General features: G+C 36.5%; 1 protein-coding gene and 1 long non-coding RNA gene across 2 annotated transcripts in view; one reads left to right on the plus strand and one right to left on the minus strand.

Moving 5' to 3' along the window:
* Positions 1–24,909, plus strand: part of LOC5571316 (chaoptin) — a 276,580-nt gene that overhangs the window by 17,090 nt on the left and 234,581 nt on the right.
* LOC110675470 overlaps positions 23,885–24,909 on the minus strand; it is a 69,781-nt gene continuing 68,756 nt past the window's right edge. Inside the window, exon 3 of the long non-coding RNA XR_002499516.1 lies at positions 23,885–24,667. This is a non-coding gene — a long non-coding RNA (uncharacterized LOC110675470). The remainder of the gene's footprint in view (positions 24,668–24,909) is intronic.

The raw sequence follows: 24,909 nt of genomic DNA on the forward strand, positions 1-24,909 counted from the left end.
ATAGTAAAAGTGCACGGATTATGTTGAAATTTGACATGAATACTCTACGTTATATAAACTTTGAGATTGGCATGGTATATGGATTTTGAAAGTACTTCAAATCGAGAAAAATGAGTTTTTCATAAAAAATTTAGTGATTTTCAAATCGATTTTTTTCTTACCAACCGAACTAGGTCAAAAAACTAAATATGACGTTTTGTAGGGTAACTTATGGGCTTTCATTTGAGGTATAATCCAAATATGCCGTTTCAAAAATTTTCGAAAAAATTTTTTTTTTCGGGGTATTGTTTGAACTTGAGCCATTTTGCGAGTACCGCAACCGCCTTGTCTAGAGAGGTTGTATTGATGTTCTCCGATCGAGCTGAAATTTACAGGAGTTGTTTTCCTATATAAAAGAAGATATTTCGCAAAATTTCAGATTTTTATATTAGGGAGAAGTGGTACAAAATAACCACTAATGATTTAATATATAAAAACATACAAAATTAATTAAAGTAATAGCGATAGTAAAAATAAACGAATTTGCATGAAATTTGGCATGTTTAATGAACGTTACTTTATATGAACTTCAAAATGAACATGGTATTTGGATTAGAAATGTGTTTCAAATAAATCTGTTTTATTTTTTTAAATAAAATTAGTTTTTTTTTCAAATCGACTTATATTTTTGTCAATCGAACTAGTTCAAACAACTAAATATGAAGTTTTGTAGGGAAACTCAGGAGCTTTTATTCGCGGTGTACCGTAGTGAATCAAAATTTGGACGGTACCAATATCCGGACACTCTGATAATATTTACCAATAAAATGCTAAATTGACAACATTTATACAACTATATTGAATGAAAAAATAGCTGTTTTTGTAGTTATTACGACGTATTGGCCTTTCGGAGGTCTGTTCAACAAACTGATCAATGTCCCCGATGAGATCAGCTCAAAGGTATAAATTTATTGGTTAGAGATAATCATATAGCATATTTTTATTACTTACATTTGGTCTCTTACTAGGCAAACAAATTCAAATTTTTAAATTTAATATAGGGTAATTCAGGTCGCTGTATGTAATTATTCAGTTTTAATAAGCATATAGTAATAATATATAAATTATAATTCACTTAATAAACGATTTTGCATTCACATCGATCAATCAACAATGAGAAGTTATTTTTTCAATTCTCATTCCCCCACTTGACATTTCCCCCATGCGTTCGAGGGGCGCTTAGATGGAGGCAATCGTCGCAGCAGTGGTGATTGTAACATAATAATTCACAAAGTTATAGTTTAAAAGTTTAGTGACACCACATTGAAAAAATATGCTGTAAATAAGGTTTAAAAAAGTAAAAAGAGGCTGTCCGGAATTGGAGCCCAATGTTTTTGAATCTGGACATTGTATTGGAATTGTATGTTTCGATGCCGTAAGTACACAATTTTCAAATAAAACTGGAATAATACTTTGAACATCATCAAAACATGAGTAATATGTAATAAGAACAATACTGTGCGTCGTTCATTGAACCAATCAGTGATGATTGCAATTTAAACCACCAACATGTCTGTCCAAACAACTAAATCACAAACATTGCTTACAAAATATGTGTTCATTACTATTCACAAAGAAACCCATTTGGCAGAACTACACTTTTTATAAGGGAAAAGTGGGTCAAAATGACCCTCAATATTTTTGTGTCGGAAAACACACAAAATCACAAGAACTACTGTACCGTTTAAACGGATTGTACTGAAAAATATGTTTTTTTTTTGTAAAAAAACACACAATTTTCCGTGGAAATATGCAATTTTTAACAATCTTCGTCTCTCTTTTACTCTTTCGAGAAATTTACAAACATCAAGGCTAGTAAAAGTTAAAATTCCATTCAAGATATAAACAGTACAGTGTCTCATAGCAGCCATATGTGCAGTCAGTCTAAACTAAGCTAAACTCAATTATTTACAAATTGATCTCTAGCAAACATACCATCATACACACATACATCTGACCCTCCTAATCAAATCCATCAAACATTATCCAAATTAAAAAAAAAAAATGCGGTAGTTGATACCCATCCAAACAGCGTGAGAAGAAACAACGCTTACTACTGAACCGCCGAAGCTGCTAACGAAAACATTGGTGCAATGACTTATTGTTATCCACATCATCACTTTTGCAAGAAAGTGACATTTCTTTCAGATACGGCAGCGGCAACACGGTATGATAGAATCGGTATTACAACTACCGAGAAGAGGCCTCCATACGCTGCTCATACCGCCCGGATTTTGATTTACCACGGTACACCGCGAATGAAAGCCCTTGAGTTGTCCTACAAAACTTCAACCTAGTTCGGTTGACCAAAAATAAGTCGATTTGAAAAAAAAATAATTTAACAAAATAACAGGTTTTTTCTCGATTTGACACATTTTTTATCCAAAATGATCATTCATATAACGTAAAGTAAACATGCCAAATTTCATACAAATTCGTGCATTTTTACTATCGCTATTTTTCTTCTTCTTTCTGGCGTTACGTCCCAACTGGGACAAAACCTGCTTCTCAGCTTAGTGTTCTTAAGAGCTCTTCCACAGTTATTAACTGAGAGCTTTCTATGCCGATTGACCATTTTTGCATATGTATATCGTGTGGCAGGTACGAAGATACTCTATGCCCTGGGATGTGGAGAGAATTTCCAACCCGAAAAGATCCTCGACCGGTAGGATTAGAATCCACGACCCTCAGCTTGGTCTTGCTGATTAGCTGCGCGTTTACCGCTACGGCTATCTGGGCCCCTTCTATCGCTATTATAGCAGTTTAATTAATTTTGTATTTTTTTTTTATATATTAAATCATTAGTGGTTATTTTGTACCACTTCTCCCTAATATAAAAATCTGAAATTTTGCGAAATATCTTCTTTTATATAGGAAAACAACTCCTGTAAATTTCAGCTCGATCGGAGAACATCAATACAACCTCTCTAGACAAGGCGGTTGCGGTACTCGCAAAATGGCTCAAGTTCAAACACTACCCCGAAAAAAAAAATTTTTTTCGAAAATTTTTGAAACGGCATATCTGGATTACACCTCAAATGAAAGCCCATGAGTTACCCTACAAAACGTCATATTTAGTTTTTTGACCTAGTTCGGTTGGTAAGAAAAAAATCGATTTGAAAATCACTAAATTTTTTATGAAAAACTCATTTTTCTCGATTTGAAGTACTTTCAAAATCCATATACCATGCCAATCTCAAAGTTTATATAACGTAGAGTATTCATGCCAAATTTCAACATAATCCGTGCACTTTTACTATAGTTATATCAGTTTTTGTGATTTTGCATGTTTAGTGACATGAAATCATTGGGGGTCATTTTGTCCCACTTCCCCCTAATATAAAAATCTAATATTTTGCAAAACATCATCTTTTATATAGAAGAACAATCCCTGAAAATTTCAGCCTGATCGGAGAACATCAATACAACTTCCCTTGGAAAGGGGGTTGCGGTTCTCGCGAACTGGCTCTTAACTACTCCGAAAGGTCTCGGTTTCTCGGTAGTCCGCTTTGAGGTTGATGTCCGTCGTTCCGCATATGTGTTACAAGCTGTAGACAGGATGAAAGCCTTGTGTGGTACAGACCAGTGCGAACAATAGATACTGTGCGCATTGTCGGATGGTGAAATTTACAAATTGTGAACGTTCGGTTTTTGTGGAGATTTGTAAAGCACACGGTTCAGGTGTTAGCTAAGGAAGTTCGCAGTTGATAATTCAATGCTGAATTGTTGTTTAAAAAGCAAATGATCAACGTTTCAACAAAAAATAAATTTCACCCCGAAATGGGATCTACCGATTTTTTAATTTGAAGTTTTTTTTATTGGATTTAATTGTTTTTAGAATTTTAAATAAAAGATTAAGAATTTTGCTGTATGAGTCAATTACCAATTCTACCCGTAATTACCGGGGACCACCGATCCCGGTTATATTTGAGAAGTTATTTACAGATGAAAAATTAAACTTAAAATTGCTATAAATAGGTGAGTATGAAAATATGGGGAAAATGAAAATTAAAAAAACAGGACGGAACAGCCCATTGAGGTCTTAAAAACGATACTGTTCCGTTAAAACCATACGTCAAGCGTGTGCTAGAATAAGGGCGTAAGTCGCATGATCGATTTCTCTTCATCGATCCTCTCTTCTGTGAATAAAAGTAACAAGATGCGGGTTTGTTTGCATTTTTTTCACTTTAGACCGCTTGGCAGCGATGCAATTTTGCGTCCTGAGCTGAAAAAGTGTTGACAAACTTGCGTCTTGTCACTTTCATTCGCAGAAGAGAGGATCGAGGAAGAGAAATCGATTCTAGCACACGCTTGACGTATGGTCAGCCTAAAAAGTCGTTTGTTCAGAAACCGCGACCAGTTGACGAATCATCCGGGATGTTAATGAAAAACCGTGTTGCTGGAAAATTGCCTCTCGTTCCTACAAATGCAAGCCACGAAATGCACATACGTCAAACCATAATTAGAACAAAATTCACATATGTTAATATTTGATTGTTTGATTCGTGCTGTATGCTACCGCCCCACCACTCAAAGCATCGTCCAGCGACGTCATTCCGTGTCGTTTTATTCACACAGCTTAATAATAGATCGTTACTTTTTCAAACGTCACCCACCAAATAAAACCCAACAAACACAATGGGCTTGTGTTACATAACCTGCAACTTCCTGTGTTGGGTTGGGAGCGATTCATGCCCCGGGCTTCGGTTACCGTGTGGCGGTTTTTGTTCTATTTTCAGTGTCCACCAAGTACCGTTTAACGGCAGGTGCAAGCGCGTGGGTGCAGTGGAATTGGTATTTGATAAAAGCGGTAGATCACGTTGACATCATTATACAGGGAAAAAGAGAATAGTTTCACGATGAGCTTTATTGCCAATCAATGGATAGTTCAACATTTGTATATTTTCTAATTTATATACATAAGGTAACTATACTAGACATGGCCATGATGGTTCTCGTTTTCGCCATATGTACGCAGTAATTCGATTGTTTTAAAATTTTAAACTACTTTCTTTGTTTTAGTAGATTCTTCTTTTTCTTGGCATTACGTCCCCAGATCCTGCTTAGTGTTCTTATGAGCACTTCCACAGTTATTAACTGAGAGCTTTCTTTGCCAAAGTTGCCATTTTTGCATTCGTATATCGTGGGCAAGTACGATGATATCCTACGCCCCACACTGGGGCAGAATCGAAAAAACGCGGAAACAACCTGTAGTTCTTCGGAATGAAGAGATAGACGTTTGGTGTCTTCAGCGAAAATGGTCCTTTCAATGAGACCGATTTTTTGACATAAAGTCATATATTTTTGTATTTCGTAAGTGGATGGCGACGAAAACACCTGCCCGAAATTGTCCGATCGCAAGAATGGCCTATTCGCAATATCTCTGTTTTTTGGAAATGTTCTTTGAAAAATCAAACAAAATTTTATTTTTACCATCAAATTTGTACCAGACCTGCCACAGGTTTTAGTAGATATCAAATATATTTTGAAGTTAAAAAGATTCATAATGGGAAAGTTGTACAAATTTCACAAATGGCTAAATAGGGAACACATATGGCAATTTGGTACGCTTTTTCAACTTATAATCTATAAGATATTCAAAACATAATTCTTTATGTTTAGGGTTTGTGTTTTTTTTTTTATTATTTTCATATTTCGTTTTTTTTATTTCAAATAAACTGCATTTAGTATAGATGAGGTAAACAGTATGGATTACTAACCTTATCATTCAGAATGGGTTTGCCATATGTCCAATCTTTGTTATAATATATTCTTAACCTACTCTGAATTGGACAGAGTAGTATTTTAACCTTCGCAACATATAAATTTGCTCGTTCACCGACTTCCTACAATCTATTTATTTCCATGATCGATTGTGGCCACACAAAACAGCGTTCCGTTGTTGTTTCATCTACCTCACCTGCACTTTTTATTACGGTTTTGAATCAGTACCGGCTGATTCAACATTAACTGAGCAGGTGGAGTTGAGATTACTTTTCTATCAAGCAAACAGTCTGTAAAAGAAGCAAAACATACATACATTGCTCCATTGTCCACAGTTCGGGAGATTATGTGAGACAACTGGCAAGAAAGTGAGACCCCAAAAATGTAGTGACAGACAGAAGTACAGTCGGAAAAGCACTCGAGCAGGAAAAAATTGCTACAGACTAAAACATTAAGGTGTTTAATGTCAGATAATTTTCAATACTTGTTATTGGAATAAATTATTTATAAGCCCTGCATAGAAGGTAACACACCTAATATAATATCTCATCCATATTCTACGAACACCAAGCAGATAGTAAGATCAGGTATTGTAGTACCCAAGTAACACATAATGGATTTTCATATGAAAGTAGTTCAATTGTAGTTACATACCTCAAGCAGTCCTCAATAGCTTAATCTCTTGATATTTTAATGCCATTATTATACCAAATTGTGGTGTGGCCAATATCTGGACTACTGAACAATACCTGATTAGAAAAGTTACCACCAAATACCGGATAGGTGATTGGTGAAGAGAGGAGGTGTGTCATTTAATATAGCATGCTGCAACACTGCAACCACTAAAACGGGGGAGGTGGGGACAAACATTGCCACCATGCCGGAGATTGTGTGTGGTTTTTGGAATGCAATCACATGGCGTTCTCGTTCTCGTTCGTTGTGTTCGATTGTGTTTATTGATACAATCGCTTTCAAATGGGGTTCAATGGAGGTCGGAGAAGGAAAGCAGCCTTTTCGAAAGTTTGGTTGTGAGAAATAGGCATAATCAGTTTGCGGTAAGTTATTATATTTTACTTAGTCGATATAGTCGTTTATGCACGGATCAATGGATTGGTGATGTCATGGCCAGTAGGCTTGCTAAGCTTAAGCCAATGACAGATTTTTTACTTTTTGTAAAACTAATAAGTGTTGCCAGGATTTCCATCACGGGGTGGTAGTACATTTTCAAAAGCATCGTTCTCAAATTTTCGCACAAAATGTCAACTTTTAATATTTTTGGCATTCGCATTTTTGTGTGGTTATTCTATAACTCAATCTTTTTGCACGATCTGAATAGCTATGTTATTAATAAGAAATAGTTTTTAGATTTTTCACCACATTTTCTCAAGTGCTCCTCAAAGAATTTAAGATTGTGGTTCTGATGTCGCAGTGATTTAAAATTTTGATCAATCCAATACTGAGAAAATGATCCATGTTTTTTCAGTGTAAGGTCAAAAACAAGATGTGAAGCTCACATCTCGTCTAGGATGATATGAGCCATACGTCATGAGTGAAACCGTGCAGAGTGCAACTAGGTCCGTCCCACTTGGGCTCAGATTGGGTACCACTTCTACTTAGTACTGCATTTGGTCCCTCGGTAGTGCAAAAGGTACCCAAGTTTGACAGATCGCAGTACACTTTTCACGGCATTCTAGATTACCTTATGAGCCATACAATTTGGGCATCTGCAAGGGACATGGAGCTCTTTAATTTGTCTTTGGTGCAACTGTGAGTCTTCTGAAAGAATAACATCTCTGTCTAAGTTAACATCAACACCGACCACTTGATGCAGAGTAGTGGATAGTGCCTATGATAATTCTAACATTATCAATTGAAGAAATAGCCTGGAAGAAGGGATAAATTAAACTGTCAGTTTAATTCAGTGACCTTTCCACAATATTCCTAAATAATTGAAGCAATGGGTAAAGAACAGCTTTTAATTACAAGAAGGGATATTTTATGATGACATTTAAGGCAGCTATAACACAAATGATCACTATTCCTCTATATTTTGAAAGAACTGCTAGTGACTGCAGGAAGGCCAAATTCTAAATTAAAATGTTAATTGTTTTGACATTAATAATTATAAAGAGTGTTAAAAGTTCATTCAGTAATTTCTACGGGAAGTAGGGGTTATATGCGCCCTCTAAGGTGAAACTCAATTTTAACTGTGAATTTTGTCGAGAACATTATTCTATTTGGGTTTATAGGGAAGTCGCATACATAAACTCGAAATTACTTAAAACCGTCATTGGATTGACGCTATTTTTCTAAAACATAAAAATATAAATAATGCCAACGAATTTCAAAACGGCTGAGTATGAGGGGCCACCCTAGTTCCAAACATTTTTTTTGTAGTAAAATTCAGTTACCTATTTGCCAAATTCCTATGAATGTCTCTATGTATTGTTTGAGTTTGGGTTTTCGCGGCTTAACATGAATTTCACCGATGGTTTCTGAGCAATCATTAAGTATGGCGCATACCCCACGTCATTTACAGTGACCGGTGAAAAAAAAGATCAATTTGCCGTTCTTCATGCAAAATATCCAAGTTTGGAAACTTGGATCTTGACTTCTAGAGCTTCGATTAATCTGATATTTCTTCCGCTACTAGGAAACAGCTTGAAATTTGTGCAGTAAAAAACTCACACATCTTTTTTTGATTTTTTATGTGCAAATAGGGAAATGTTTTTCCGTCAGAGACATTTAAATTGATAGGAATATTATATGAAATGATCGAATTTAACTAAAATTCCTTTTTATCTTGGATACATTGCGGTGGCGCGTTTAACCTCGATGGAGCATTTTACACCTAGTTTCCCTATATGAAAATTGGAAACCTCCTTCCCCCTCCGTACCGGTTTTTATATAGAATTGGAGGAAATTGGAGAAATTCTGAAAGAAATACTTGAGAAAACAGCTGATGGCATATTTGGGTAATCCCTGCCCAGAGATTGCTCGAAGGTATCCTCAGGAAGGAAGGAAGCCTACGGAAATCTTCAAAATAATTTCGGCTGTAATTTTCAAATATATTTCCGAAATATCTATAGGATTTTTTGACAAAATGCTTTGACAAGTGGGGATTTTTTTTTATTTCTGTACAAAGTGGGCCGAAGGGTCTCAGATTTTCATGAAACTTTTTCCACAGGCAGGGCTCATCAATACATGAATACAAAAAAATTGAGAAAAATTCAGGTTCGCTTATTTTCCCGGAAAACTCAGTTGGAATTTTTTTGTTTTCCTCTGACACTACTTACTTTGAAAAATTGAGGCAGAAACAGTTGTTTTCAGTTTTTCTTAGCGGTGTAATTTTTCATGAAAAATATCATCCATTCCGACCAGTGTTGACCAGACTCATTTCCCCGAAATTCGAATTGTGAAGCCATGAACTGTTATAACTTCTCGTTGTATTCCTGAGATGGAGGGGGGGGGGGGGGGGTGGTTGGGCTTGAGTGTTGCACATGGGATCCGACAGTTTCGATCTTGGTGGGCCGCAATTCAAGTTTCGGTGAAATGATTCGCACTCACTCACTCACTCATTTCATTTCACCGAAACTTGAATTGTGGCTCTCTGGGATCAAAATTGATCGATTTTGTGTGCAGTACTTCAAGCATAACCATCTGCTTTTCTATCTTAGGAGGATAGAGCATGGTTGCAGTAGTTCGTGGCTTCGTAGTTCGGAAAATGTTATTTTCGGGGAAATGAGTCTGAACAACACTGATTCCGACTTATACTTCATTAAAACCAATCCCATATCTTTTTTTCAGATGTTTTAGAAAATTTGCAATTGTTTTAATAAAAAATCTTTGTTTTTCCGATGCTTCGATTGAAATATGGGTTTTCAAAGAAAAGGCTTATATGGTCATTTCCCACAAAATTGGCCATAACTCAAAAACGAAAAAAAAGTACATTTCAAAAATTTCAGCAATTAAAGCTTATGAAATGATCTTCTCAAAAATATTGTTTTGAAAATTTTCCACGAGTTGGAGCATAGTTTTTCCGGCTTTTCTTTACGAATTTTCTCAACGGTGGAAAATTTTGTGGAAAACTTTTCCCAGGTATTTTTTTTTATTCCTGAGAAAATTTGCTTTCATTTTCATGAAAAAAAACTTTGTTTCTATGATGCTTCGTTCTTGAGTTATGATTTTTCAAAGTTAGTAGTGTCAGGGGAAAACAAAAAAAAATCCAACTGAGTTTTCCGAGAAAATAGGCGACCCTGAATTTACTCAATTTTTTTATTATAATATTGATGAGCCCTGCCTGTGGAACAAGTTTCATGAAAATCTGAGACCTTTCGGCCCAAACCCGTACGGAAATAAAAAAAAATCCCCAAGTTCAAGAATTGCCTTGAGAGTAAGGAGTGTATCGGGAAGTAGACGGTCATTTCTAAAACAATTTTAGAAATCTACAAGCAATTTAATCATTAGAAATACCTCAAAATGCATTAAAAAGTTATGTAATGGTGATATTTTTTTTAAATAAAAAGACATTTTGCGATATATTTTCAAACAATTAACAGATAGCGATGAAAAAATGGCACACTTCTAAAAAAAATAAAGAATAAAATGTCTGAACTTTTAAGTGGACTTTCAATATGCTAATATATTCTTTGGCACAGCTATCATGACACAGTGAAACAATATATTAGAAAAACTGGAACATATTTTCAAGGACCTCGATTTTTAATTGGAAAAAATCCTGTACAGAATTATGTACTCTATAGCAATGGAGATGTGTTTGGATTCAAAAATTGATTATAAAAAATGACGTTTTGAAATGGATCCTGTTTTATAAATGAGCTCTTTTAGACCAATAATTACTTTATTTTTAAATCCTTTAAGTGGTGCGTTTGATATACATATTGCTCAATATAAATCATCGAATTTTGCTTTTAAGGTAAAAATGGATCGAAGCCAAAGCTGAAATTTTCAACAGTACAAATCTGGTGAACCGAACTTCCATTTGAGCTGAAAACTTGATCCATTGGTCACTCATTGATGGTGAACAATCGAATTAGCTTTCTGCTTGAATAGAAGTTCAGTTCTTTAGATTTGTGCGCATGAATATTTGAGGTTTGGCTTGGATTCATCTTCACCTTAATGCTGAATAAATCTTTTTTTATATATATTAAGATTGCACATTTGTTATATTTATTTTGTTTATTCAAAACACGATGACACAATAAAGACATCCTTGGAAAAAAAGTTTGAAAAAGATGAATTTTTAGATAATTTGCTGAGATATACTGTTCTGGATGTTTGCGACTACTTTTTGATACTCTTCGTGACTGTTGTAAGGTTAACATCAGTTCATCAGTTCAATATCAGTTCATCAGTTGAATACTGGAGACCATCTTTGAAAATTCTAACAAAATACTATTTATCGTCGCTGCCCTCCTTCTGGCTACGTCCATGCAAGTGCCTATATTGTCCAAAGTGACTGGATGTGTCTTCTACAATTTAAAGTAATGACTATTGTCGTTCGAATTAACCCTATTCTAAATGGATTTGTGGTATGCACAATACAGTTATGCCAAAAAAATTCTACGATATAATGATGATTTTGGCGATGGTTCAAGGCATACAAATATACTGTCCCAATTATAAGAGTTTATGTATCGTTAGTACTCCAACTGTTGCATTATCTTGATCTCATTCAAAAATAATTCTTCTCAATACAGTCATAAAGCTAAGAGACAAAGCCAAATTTAAGCAACAAATGAAATCGGTTTTCAAGCAGCATTCATTTTCTCATTAGCCTCAACCGAACGACAGTTGAGAAGCCATTTAAATCACCAAACCCCTCTGCCTCGTGCCAAACTATCGCCAAGCTCCATTTTCCATGGAAATGATCGACGACTTGCCAGCGAACATTCGTCGACAGTAAGGCACCGAGTCACGAGACAATCCATTCTATATACATAAGTTCCAACATCCGCAGCAAAAATGGGTGACAAAAGTCAGTGGTGGGTACTGTCATATGGAATTGTTTCCTCCGTAGTATCGAACCGTTTCTCTCTCTGTACGCTAAGGAAGTCCATTTTTAAATGAAATAAATCAAACCGTAACAATCTTAATTTGCTCCCCCAAATCTGTTCATTTGGACCTCATAAAGCTACTGTGAAAGTTTGAGCGGAATCCGTCAACTCTAAGGGGGGCAAACGAGCTTTAAGTTTGTATGGAGAAAATCGTTCAAATGTATGGAAAAAAACTGTTCCAGCTATATGTTTTATAATTTTACAATTTAGGTTTAGAATTGTATCTGCTACAGCGCACCAGAAATGAAGTTAGAACAGTGTCTCCAATATACTTAGATGATTTTCTCCATACAAAATTCAAGCTTGTTAAGCTCCACCTCAGAGTTGACGGATTTCACTTAAACATTCTTAGTAGTTTCTGAGGGATTAAGTGAATAAATTTCGGGAGTGGAACTCAAGTTTGTGAAGTTTCATCATTATAGGCCACCCTACTATAAGCCCTCCAGAGTAGAAGGCCACCAACTATACACATATACTTACATGCCCACTATTCCACTCTTCGCCATCATAACAATGATGATGCCGAACGACGATAATCTGGAGAACAAATAGTCGTTCATTTTTATTGTTCTGAAATCGGTTTTCGTCTCTGCATATATAGCATCATATACAGTTATCAGCAACACGTTCACATAGATGCCTACATACATGTGTCTTCCGCCCTTTTCGGACACTTTTCCGAGCCAACTATATAAGTGGACGACGCTTGCACTATATGACCCACCACCTCCACTTTGGGAGGGCAAAGCGAGGGTTAATAGAGTATAAGTGCCAATTCAAACAGTTGATTTATCATTGATTTGGCAAGTTATTGTTTGCGTCAAATATAATTTTAGATAACCGGCATGGGCGATGGGGATTGAAATTATTTAGCATTTACCATACGATATTATTCTGTTCACTCCGCATGACACATTTTTGAAATATCGTTACATTAAAATAGAAAACTTATAATATGTTTTTTAACATTGCTGGCCTGACATTTAATACTAGTCAGGCATACCAAATTATGTAAAGATGTCGTTTATTTTTTATATTCATTTGTCTCTGCATAAGTATTTTTTTACACTCATTAAAATCATTCAACAAGGATTCAATCTTACATCTTAATTGCATGCAACTTCAAAGAAAATCAGATAACTCTAAGTAAGACATTCTTTTTTAATTTCTTTCTAAGCATCATTTTGAACATTACATTCATTCTGTTGACAACATATTACAATTTATTTGCCATAGATGTTCTGAATTTTCACAGGTGAGTTGATTGCACCAATTTTTAAGAGAAAAAAAAATGCTTTCAATTAACTTAACCTAACTTATATAACGCATTTATCGTGGCAATTGAAGACTGCAACGATTTTTGTCTAAAATTATGAATAATTTTATTCGACATTTGTTACAATATTTCAACTTAGGATATTCTAAGCAACTCATCATTCCGTAACGCGAGTAGATCACCTTTTCTAGGTACGATACGAGGTAAGATCTACCATATTGTACTCCTGTGGTAGCTGTTCTTGTTAATACTTATAAGTTACGGTCGGAAGAGTAACAAGCCACTAAGTCCCACCTATTTGTCCTAGATGATGCGGAGGTCGAAGTGGAAAAATAGATCAATCAGGAACTGAGGCTGGGTTTAATTCATAAGACAAATTCCGAGTTCAAGTGCTTATATTTCGATATCTAGTAGGTAAACGATTCCGAATCAGTCGAGTAGCAGACCTCCTACCTTCTAAAATAAGCTTCTTGTTACAAGGAATCTAAATGTCTAATGCAATGAAACCTGTTCACAGTTACAAAAATCGACTTATGGAACTTATAAGTAGAAGCAATAATTTAATACGCTAGAGAACCGATACATGGTCAAAATCTGTATCATTCAACCAGCTTAGTGGCCGAACCTGATTGAGGGGCGCGCTTTTGTGAGTTTAATGGTGACGAACTGTTTTCTCCAAAAGGTATAAATAGCGGTATCTTTTTCTAAAGAGGCTCTATGCAAAATGGTAAAGAATGATAATTGTATTGAAAACGACTACTTAATTATTTCTCAATAGTAGTGGAGTAGAACGATATACACTAAACAAAGGGCACGGGTATACCACAAAAGTTCAAATAAAACTGGTCGCAGTGGTTCTTCCCGAACAAAAACAGAAAAAAAAGCAACTCATTAGTACTAGTAGTAGTAAATAGGGAAGAAGCTTCAGGATCGTTTTCAAAATTTTATTTTGAGTCCTCTGTAGAGCTTTCTTTCTGGTATTACAATAGCTAGTCCATATTGGTACAGCATACAACAGTGCTGGTCTGAAAATTTGCTCAAAGATCAAAAGCTTGTTCTTAAGACAAAGTTTCGATTTTCTATTAATAAGTGACTCAGCCTCTGTTATTATAACTGATTTTTTTTCATTTGTGTTATTACTCCCTCAACCAACTAAGAGGGCTTCTAACAACAATAAAACAATTTCTGTTATTTGTAACAAATTTTGATATAATTGGGATTTTTTTGTAATCCACTGGTTGGAAATAAATCGATGGCAGTTCGATTGACTAGAGGTTTCACTCTGATCAGTAGAAATATTGAGACATTGAGAGGTCTGTCAATCTAAATCTCTTATTTTAAACTGTTGTTGGGTTATATAAATATTTTATATATTTTTTTTAAATATAGCTTGAGGATTCTTTCGAAAGATTGCTCCAAATAATACTTCAAAATTCGCCATCTAAGAACCTGAACTTCCTTGAAGTGCTTTTTAGAAAGTCTTGTTTCAGTCTATCAGAATTCTCTAAGAACTTTCTCACTCTTAACATTTCTCTTGAGATTATTTTAAAAATACTTCCTAAGATTCACACAGGATTTTTGTCTTTTTCAGGAATGCTGAGTAATACTTTAAACTACCAAACGCAGTGACAAATGTTAACAGCCAAATGTAGTTTTTTTTCGTCCTAAATTCTCAGGTTTGGGGCTCTGTCTCTACTTCTGTTAGTCCGAGTATGCTTAAATGTGAATGACGTTCTAAAAATAACTTAAAGATATGTCTGTAGTGAATTCATTACATATTCGTTATTTTTGAAAGACTTCAGAGGTCATTCAAAGACAAAAATAAGAAACAAATAAACTATTCAATTTAATTGAAAAACGTTATGTTTTCGTTGGTGGATATGTTCGGCATTATTGATCACTTTCCAACACTTTGTAGTTCATAATTCAAATTTCAGCCAAATCGGATTACTAGATGCTGGGGTATAGAGGCCCAAACTTGAGAATTTTTTTTATCGAAAAACAGCATTTGGATACTAAATTTGCCACTGACTGTATATGAAAATTCCTGTAAGATTTTTCCCTAGAGTAATTCTTGAGCAATGCTGAAGGTGTTCTTAGAGAAATACCTGGTCGATTTTATGAAAAATTATTGGAATGATTCGTGTGGATTCATTGGCAATCTGAAAAAAAAAAAACTGTTAGAATTAATTTTAATTAAATATCGAAAATTATATGATTTATTTCTTGCATTTCTTAACAAACTCAAGCGTAATCCCAAGAGGAAATATTGCAAGATTAGGAATAGTTCAGTAAAAGTTCTGAGAACTTTGGGGAAATAAAAAGATTCACCAAGTATACTAGCCAAAGAGTTTCACTAGACATAGACCACTACATGGATGAATGGTTTAATGAGATTATGGTTGCTTTTTTATAAAGAATTTCATCCTGAGAAAATTCCAAAAAAAAAGATCCCATAAATAGTATTAGGAGAATATGCTAAAGTTATATTAAAGTTATACTTCAGTAATTCCTGAAGATACACACTAATAAAAATGCTGACCTTGATAATTCGATAAAAATGCTGGCCTAATAAAAAATGCTGGCCTTAATAATAAAAAATACTAGCCTTGAATTTTTAATAGATAAATATGATCCAGTTTTTTTGAAGAATGGAAGAAAAATACTATGAATTGTGATTAATTGGACACAATATATTCAGAGCAGAAAATGTTTTTTTTTTGACGTTGGATAACGTCCTTCGGCAACATATGGGGGTACAATTCAAAAAAACGAAAAATTGAGCATGTAACGAAAAGTGGTCAGATTTTGACCGCTAATAACTCAGTCATTTATCGATAGGTTTTCAATATTTATACATCAATCGATCGGAAATTTATCTACGCGTCGATTCAAATGGAGGACACTATTGATTATTGGCAACAAACTATTGAAAAATCGTAAAATGTTGACCCCTTTCTTATCTAACCAATCACGTTCAAGCACATTTTTGGGTTCCGCTTCCCACTATAAAAGCGCACCGGTCCTGCTTCTTCCCTCAAAGGGACGAATGACCTTCGGGTTAAAGTCCCTCTCAAACAACAACAACAACAACATTCTTCCCTCAGTTTTCTTTTGTCGGTCGGACTGTGAACACGGTCGGGCGAGTCATTTTCGCTTTGCCTTTGCATCCGTTTCACAGTTCAATTTGTGTCGTCGGAAGAGATAAACGCAAGATTGATTTGCGGCGGCGATGACGATGGCTTTGGAGCTTCTCCGAGCGGAGAACTACTGCCGCTCGGAAAAACGGCCAAGCCATCGTCATCGCCGCCGCCGCAAATTTATCCGCGCTTGCAGATTTCGACTCGTTATAAATTCAGTTTCGGTGGTCAAGAAGCAAGCCCGCTAGGAACGAAATACCGCAGGCCCTCTGAGTTACTGATCCGAGGAGCTGCTGCTAATCGAGCGTCGGATTGGTAAAATCGCACAAAATTTCAAGGGTGAGCATCGTTTCCAGATTTCGACTTATGCCCGGTGATCCACAACCCGCTGGTCTTGTGCGCCATCCACGTCACGAAACATTTAGCTGGTTCGTCGTATAAGCAAATTGGCGCTTTTCAGGGCCATCAAATGTGTTGAAAAGAGTTAAAAGAATAATATTTCCGACCTTATTACATCTTATATTACTCAATCAATCTCACAGCTTCATACAAAATTTAATTTGTCATGAATAATTGATGGCACGACAATTTGATACTGTATTCGCGGACGCAGCTGCAGTGCCGTCGGGGTGAGTGCTCAACATTTCATAACGATTGTAAAATAGAGTGGCATTTCCAACAGCTTTTTAGACTTGCCATATTTTATGAGAACATATGTTACAAAATTGCGACATATTTAGAATGTTTCTGAAAAGAAATTCTCATAGAACAATTTTCATCATTTTGGCACCCATGGATCAGAAATTTTCCTTCATACTAAAGAAAACTATTGATTATCAATAGCTAACCATTGAATATTGGAAATCTTCCAATGAATCGACTCCAATAATTAAAACTATTGATTTTCATGAATAAACTTTTGATAAATTGATAAATATCAAGGCATGTCTTATTGTCCATAGAAAAGCACATTTTTCTTGTGTATTCCTAGCACTGACATCATTGCTCGATATCTTAGCCACTTTCATCATGCAAAAGGAAACGCCTCTTTCGGTCTTCTTCTTACTCCTCTTTATTCTATCGTGTTCAGTCGAAGCCAATCAAGCGTCAATGAGCCCCGCGCACATCAGTCAATCGTCGACCAGCAATTGGATAAGGACTCCTATCGGAATAAATTTTACACATTCGTAGCTGCCGCTGCTTCTGCTCTTGTTTATTCCCAACCCAAGCTAAATGTTGCGGGTTCCGTGAAATCGCTCATTATGGCCATGGGCATCCAGCTAGACCATCAAATTCGTGGAGAATGCGTCTAGAAACCTTGAAAATTGCCGTCGGAGGAGTGAGAAAACCAACGAAAACAAGGAAGCACAAAATTACCGACTGCATTTCGATTTAATCGTCTTTGGTAATCTTTTGGTGTGTTTCTGTCCAACAATGGGTTGACAACCCAGTTCGATCGACGGTGACTAGCCCCAACCGTCCATTTCAGGACGACCATTTCATTTTGAAAGAGTTGTGAGAATTTTCCACCGTGAAGAGCGACATTATTGGTGATTGGATGTGATTGATTCAGATTTTGGTCAGTAATTTGCATGCAATCATTTATAACGGCTAAATAATGCTTCTCGAGAATCACAGTGTCAAGAAATAGAATTCCCATTGTGCGCGCAATGACAATCGTCGACAGTGTGTGCATGAGTCGGATAAATCGCGAACGGCACTTGAATGAAGAAACCATCACGGTTTGCCTCGCATTTAGTGATGATTGAATGATGCCATTGTCGTCGTCGCATGCTAGAGCGATCAGTATCAACTTGGCGAACAAAGAGCTAAAACTTATCAGCAACAGCTTTGTTGACGTTTTGATTTGGTAAGAAATTGTCGAATCGAAATACACACACAGAGAAGACTGCGACGGGACCCTAGATAAAACTTTGTTTGCCGTTTATCTCCGTTGAAAACTTATTCGAAATTACAATTGATAACTAAATAAATTAATTAATCAATTGTGGCCCTGTAAAAGGTTGTTGTTTGAAATTGTGCTTCAATGCAATTTAAGCGCGTTCGCCACGGATACGACGAGCCAGCTGGATGTACTTCGGCATGATGGTGACACGCTTGGCGTGGATCGCGTACAGGTTGGTATCCTCAAACAAACCGACCAGTTAGGCCACGCTCGCTTCCTGCAGGGCCATGATGGCCGAGCTCTGGAATCGCAGATCGGTCTTGATCAAGAAATCCTGCGCAATTTCACGGCCAGGCGCTGAAATGGCAACTGCCGCACACGATCCGCAAACTCTGCACCAGTTATAATGTAGAGCTGGGCTTGTCAGATGATTATGGTGACATCTACGCTGCCGAGATCACTACAATGAATTGTCGGGCACTACTGGTTTGTCTTTACATTTCCCCGGATACAACGAAGAAGCAGAAGAAGTTCTTCATGGCGCGGAACTTGTTCAAGTATCAAAAGGAGACCATGCCAATCATCGTGACAGGAAACTTCAACATCGATTTGAGCAAAGAGGAGAACATGGGGTTAGCGGACTTCATGGACAAGTACTTAAACCTCAAAGTGGCTTCGGAACGCACTAAAGCAACCAATCTTAGTGGATCATGCGTGGACCTAACGTTCAACCGGAATATTTGTCTGGAGAGCAAAAGTTACCGCTCATGCTTCTTCTTCCATCGACTGGTTCACACAATGTCCATAACAGGTCATATTTGACATGCAACAAATAGTGTGAAAAATGATTAGATGTATCAGTATCAGCACTAATTTTGACCAACAAGAATTCTGTGACCATTTTCGGATTTTGAAACAAAGTAGGACAATATCGTATGAAAGGGTCGAAAACCAGTATTGGGTCGAAAATTGGTGCTCTTCCCCTAGATATCTTTCATAAGTTCGTGACGGTCTCAAGCCGCGAAATAGAAGAAGCTAACGTTATCCAACGTCAACTTGGCGGTCGTATCTTGGAAACAACCTCTTACTTTTTTTTGAACAATTAGAAACTTTTATTTGGGTTGTTTTTTTTTCAAAATATATCTTGTTTCTACAAAGTATATATAAAGCCAATTTGTTGAAATTTACGCGAGATTCGTTTTGGATTTTTAACGAATCATCCGAATAATTTCTGATAAGATCTTCGATGAAACCTTAGTTGATTTTGATGCTATTATTTTGTGAAGATGGAAGATGAGAACAATATTTAAACACGCAGAGTAGAGAGAGATATTGCGGGGAAATTTAAAAATTTGGATAGGCTCGCGGAAATAACGCGCAGCGGGCTATCTCCGCACAGAACAAAAATCACATAGTGTGCGTTGAAGGCTGATTGAAAAAAAAAACATCAATCAAACACTAGGTACTATTCACATCGTTGGCGCATCAAGGCCTTTGGAGAAACCTTGAAAATTTAGCTTTACAATTCATTCCAATGCTCTTAGACACCTATCCCTCCATGGGGGACACTAATTGGAATCGCGTAGATGGGATATAAGATAAGAGTCATTGATGTCATGAAGTCTAGCTAGCCAGGAAAGCTTACAATGACTTTCCTGTTAAGGCGAAGTAGGCCGTCATTGAAATTTGTACGCGTCGTTAATGATTGTTGCTAATTCACCTCACGATTTCGAATCAAAGAAAATCAGTTGGTTTTGCACTGCCACAGCTGAAAAAGTATCAGCTTACTTTATGGATGTTGGCGCGTACAGTGATTCTTTTTCAAGTCAATATAAACTATCAAGACTGAGTTTTATCACTATGAAATGCATGCTGAAAAGTCATCATTGTTGCCAAAACGAATGACGGGCTACTTAGCCTTAAAGAGCGTGAAACACAAATACCGAATCGAAATGTGGCTCATATTTTTACTAATAGAACAAATAAGCTCAAAACTCACGTGTATTTGTAATAATGCTTCATGTGTTCATAGCATACAAATCACTGTCGTAGAGGCGATCTTTAAATTTGTTCCAGATTGTCACGCCAATCAAAACAATCACACCTAACGACGAGCAAGGCTGACTTTGATGTTTAACCTGGAAAATTTAATGGCCTGAGTGTTTCGATTTTCCAGGGATCAAAATTTTTCTTGCAACGCGTAATATAGTCTTAGGTTTAAATCTGACATTTTACCTATTGGAAATGCGGACAGTAATTGTTCTTCCTTTTCTATCTTTAGTTCCTTCTTTTCAACTTTTAAAAATAGATTCAAAACATGAATTCCATGTATTTTAATGAATATTGGATGTTACTTACCACAAAAATCAAACTACAGAGCACTCAGGCAAATAAACACGTGTTATTATTAGCGCTATATTTAAGTCCCTACAATTTTTTGCAGAGAAAAACTGCACGTGTCACAAATCGAAACATACAAATACAACGCGATCATAAGTCAATACGTGTTTAAGATATGATTAACTTTAAAAATGTTTATATTTGCATTCAATAAAAATGGTATTTGAAGAAAAAAAAAAAATTAATTTTTTGAAACCGAAATTTTCAGTTTATTTAAATTTATTACGAAAACAAGAATAAAAATGGATAAAGATAAAAAAAATTGTCTAAAGAAAATAAATTGAAGAAAAATTAAATTCAATAAAATATTTTTGGTCTGAAAAGATCGGATTAATCTGCGTTAAACAATGTTAAAATATGAGATCTATCTTCATAGCAAACGAGTTGATTTCGAATGCCCGTACTCTAAGCCACAATACAATAAAAATTGATAGAATTATTTCGCAAAATTGCTAGCTTGATACATTTTTAAACTTAAAGCTTGGTCAATTAATTCTAATGAGATATGTTCATGTTGCCCCTCCAATATAAAATTCATCATGAACCAGTGGTCCCGGCAAACTTCGCCTTGCCATCAAGTAGGCTGTTGTTAACGTCATGTTGTAAAACGTTATGCAAATCTCAAGCCGTTCTCAAGCCAACTCGTGATAGACAAACACCATTCCATTTTTATTTTTATAGATAGATATATAAATATTCATTTACCATTAAAGTTTAAGAAATACAAAATACAATGGTCCTCTTGAAAAGCACTGTTTAATTATCTAGGTTTGTGCTTTTGAAGATTCGAGAGTGGCTTCGTTTTATATTCACCTTAAGATACTGCCATATATCGACATATTCAATCAATATATCGCGAGTATCACTTTATTTAATCGTTAACCGTGTTGAACCAAATATCAAAAACTCGAGTTATTTTCATCTTATGCCAAAATAGCACATAAATCCAATACATGATAGCTACACAATGGATCACTCGTGGCGCTGATATCATTTTTGTATCGAATTTGAAGTACCGCTATCTATAGTTCGTGCTTGGCCAAAAGCAGTATTTTTAGCATTGGGCTATATTGTTTGCGTAACTATGTTTCGATAATAATGTTGCAATCGTTACGTATGTTCAAATATCATCATCATTTCACAATACCAGATCGTTTCTGCTTGCTTGGGGCCAGCAAATGCATTTGATAAGCATGAATTAGCTGATATTTGTGAAAATTTCAATTTCTTCCATGGTTATTGGGTATGCCGAAAATAATGTTGATTTAATTTAATTTAGTATTGTTTTTACGTAGAAGAATGCATCAACATTTTGTTCAAAACACTGTGTTCTTTCTGTCTCATATTCCGAACAGCATGAATGATTCTTTTTCTTCTTGTTGGCGTTACGTCCTCACTTGGACAGAACCTGCTTTTCAGCTTAGTGTTCAACACGCACTTCTATAGTTATTAACTGAGAGCTTTCTTTGCAAAAGTTGCCATTTTCGCATTCGTATATTGTGTGGCAGGTATGATGATACTCTATGCCCTGGGAAGTCATGGAAACTTCCATTACGAAAAGATCCTGGACCGACGGGGAATCGAACCCAGACACCTTCAGCATGGTTTTGCTATGTAGCCGCGGTCTCTAATTACTTGGCTAAGGAAAGCCCAACAGCATGAATAAATCGCATTTAAATAAAAAAAATGCAAATACATTTATCTGAGCTAGTTTTACTGCCCTCGAACTAGAGAATCATTATGACTCCTAATATATAACATAGATTAAAATACATTTCAAATGAATTCCAAACTACTGGTTATTTGATGACATATTTCAGCAGAAATATGAGTCTTTTCGGGATATGAAACAACACGTACCGTGTTGTCTCAAATTCCGAACACTCGTATTTCGAACACTTGGTTTTGTATGGTGGTTTGGTTGAAATGTTTCGTTGAAATATGTCATCAAATTACAAGGAAATGGCAGTCAATAGCAATTCAATTTTAACGTCTTCCAATCTGTTTTATACCTCCGGAGCAGTGATGATTCTATAGTTCGAGACCAGTAAAAATAGCTCTGATAAATTTATTTGCGAAATTATTCATTTAAATACGATTTATTCGTGCTGTTCGGAATTTGAATCAAGGTGTTCGGGATATGAGACAGAATGAACACAATGTTCGGCATTTGAAGCAAAATGTTGTTCCATACTTTTGCGTAAAAACAATACTAAACAAGTTTAAACAAACAATTTTATCAGCACACCCAACTGATAACAGCTAGGCTTTGCGGAGAAATTGAAATTTCCACAAATATCAGCTAATTTATGCCTACCAGATGCATTTGAAGTCACTGTTGGCCTTAAGTGTTCGGAACATGAATCAGAACGGTATTTTAAATGCAATAAATAATATATAGTTCAAACATTCGATATCTCGCGTCCTACAGCTTAAGGTGAATATATGACAAAGTCGTACCTAGAATTTTCAAAAACAGATAAAGATGAAGAATTAGAAAGCCATTTAAGCTGAAAACTTGATCGATTGGTCACTCGCTGGTGGGGACCAATCGATCAAGTTCTTAAGTGCAGGGAAATGTTTGTTTTTGTAGATTTGGAAATTTTAATGCAGCTAAGGAATGCATTCTAAATATTTTGTCATTTTCGGCATTAACTCGTATTAACCTACATCACACATTTATCATTCATGAAACACTTCCATCACCGCAACAGACCACCACAAACCGCAGGAAACCAATCCCCGTCGTTCTGACACACGATCGCTATTCTGTTGATTCACGTTCGCAGGCAGCAAGCAGGCTTCACTATGAACTTAGTTGAGTACTTCCCCACACCCACGATGATTGCGATTGTTCTCCGACACACCTGAAAATTTGCTCACCTTGATTGTTTGAATCAAATACACACAGGTTTAGCAAATTTCAGGCTGGTCAGTGACAATCTGGTTTTCCGTTGCATTTTTCCTCCCTCGTGTTTCCCATGTTTTTGGTCACCAACCACTGCACTAGGCTCATTGCATTGTTGCGGTTTCCGAGCAGCGCATCATCCCACGTTGCATTTGTCCTTTGTTTGCGCGCAGCGAGCTGGGGTCGGTTGATCGTCGTCAGCTCCGTTTACTGTACTGCTGCACCATGCAGAAGCAGCTGCACAGAGCTGCTGTGAGCTGCACTCATCTCAACATTAGAAGAGCAGAGCACAGTGTTTTCTTCGCTGATTTCGGGGTCGAAATAGAATAAACTTACTCGCAATTATCAAAGATACCTGTATCATAAAATATACCCCGTTTTACGGTATATTATTTACGCCCGTGTATTTGTATGTTTTTTTTTCTTTTCAAACTTTAATGATAAACTCGACGGTTCAGGAACTTTTCTATTTCGACCACGAAATCAGCAACTTAAAACACTGTGCAGAGTGGGCTTCGACTGCCGAAGATGTCGACCAACCACCAGAAACGCGTCGACTCCGCACTCCTCCACATGGCTGCTCTAACACTGCAGCACGCTCTTCGGCAGATGTTACCCTCGCGGGTCCCCGCCGCCAAGAAGTGGCTCCAGTGTTCTCAAAGAGATCCGAGCGAGCCGTGGAGAAGCCGCGCAAACAAAAAACATGTGTTATCTCACTTTGGACGGGCGCTTTTCCACACGTTCGATCGTTCGTTCGTTGCCGTTGTGAAGGGCTCTGGTTCCGGCCGATTTCCTGGGATTCACGCCTTCGACGTGGCAAACGCCAATGAATGAATTAAAAAGAGTCACCAGAAAGTGTATCGACGAGTGAAAGGATGCTGGAACAGCAGAGGCACTTATGATGTTCTGGGGTACCCACTTGGTTCGGATGGGAGGATGATGCTGCCAGCTTGTGTTGGGGTGGCATCAGCAAAACATTATTGAAGACGGCGAAGGCGATGTCGTGGGTGCTCTTGAAGTTGCAGATTCAGCGAAAACCTTCGCCGGTATTATAATTAACCGATGTTGCGCTGTGGGGCACTCTTCCTGCGGGTTTCTGTTCGGGGATAGATGGGATGGTCGAAATAACATGAGCAATGTAGAGGCTTTCCTTTGGAACGAAGACTTTTCAAGTTTTCACAAAAAGCAGGGATGAATCTGAAAAGAAATACAGAAAACATAATACCTATGAGTTATGATTGGCATATTGTCCTAATGAAAATTGTAAAATTAGATTTACGCATTTGCATGTGCATTAGAGTGATGCAAATTTTGAAATGTTTGCTCCCCTATGCTTAAACGATTTTAATTCTGGTAAATAGCATCCTCCCAAAATTTGAAGTGATTCGGAAGAAATTTGGCTGTGCACACACCATTTAAAGTTTATATGGCGATTACTA

The sequence above is a fragment of the Aedes aegypti genome, chromosome 1 (assembly GCF_002204515.2).
Source record: "Aedes aegypti strain LVP_AGWG chromosome 1, AaegL5.0 Primary Assembly, whole genome shotgun sequence".
NCBI lineage: Eukaryota > Metazoa > Arthropoda > Insecta > Diptera > Culicidae > Aedes > Aedes aegypti.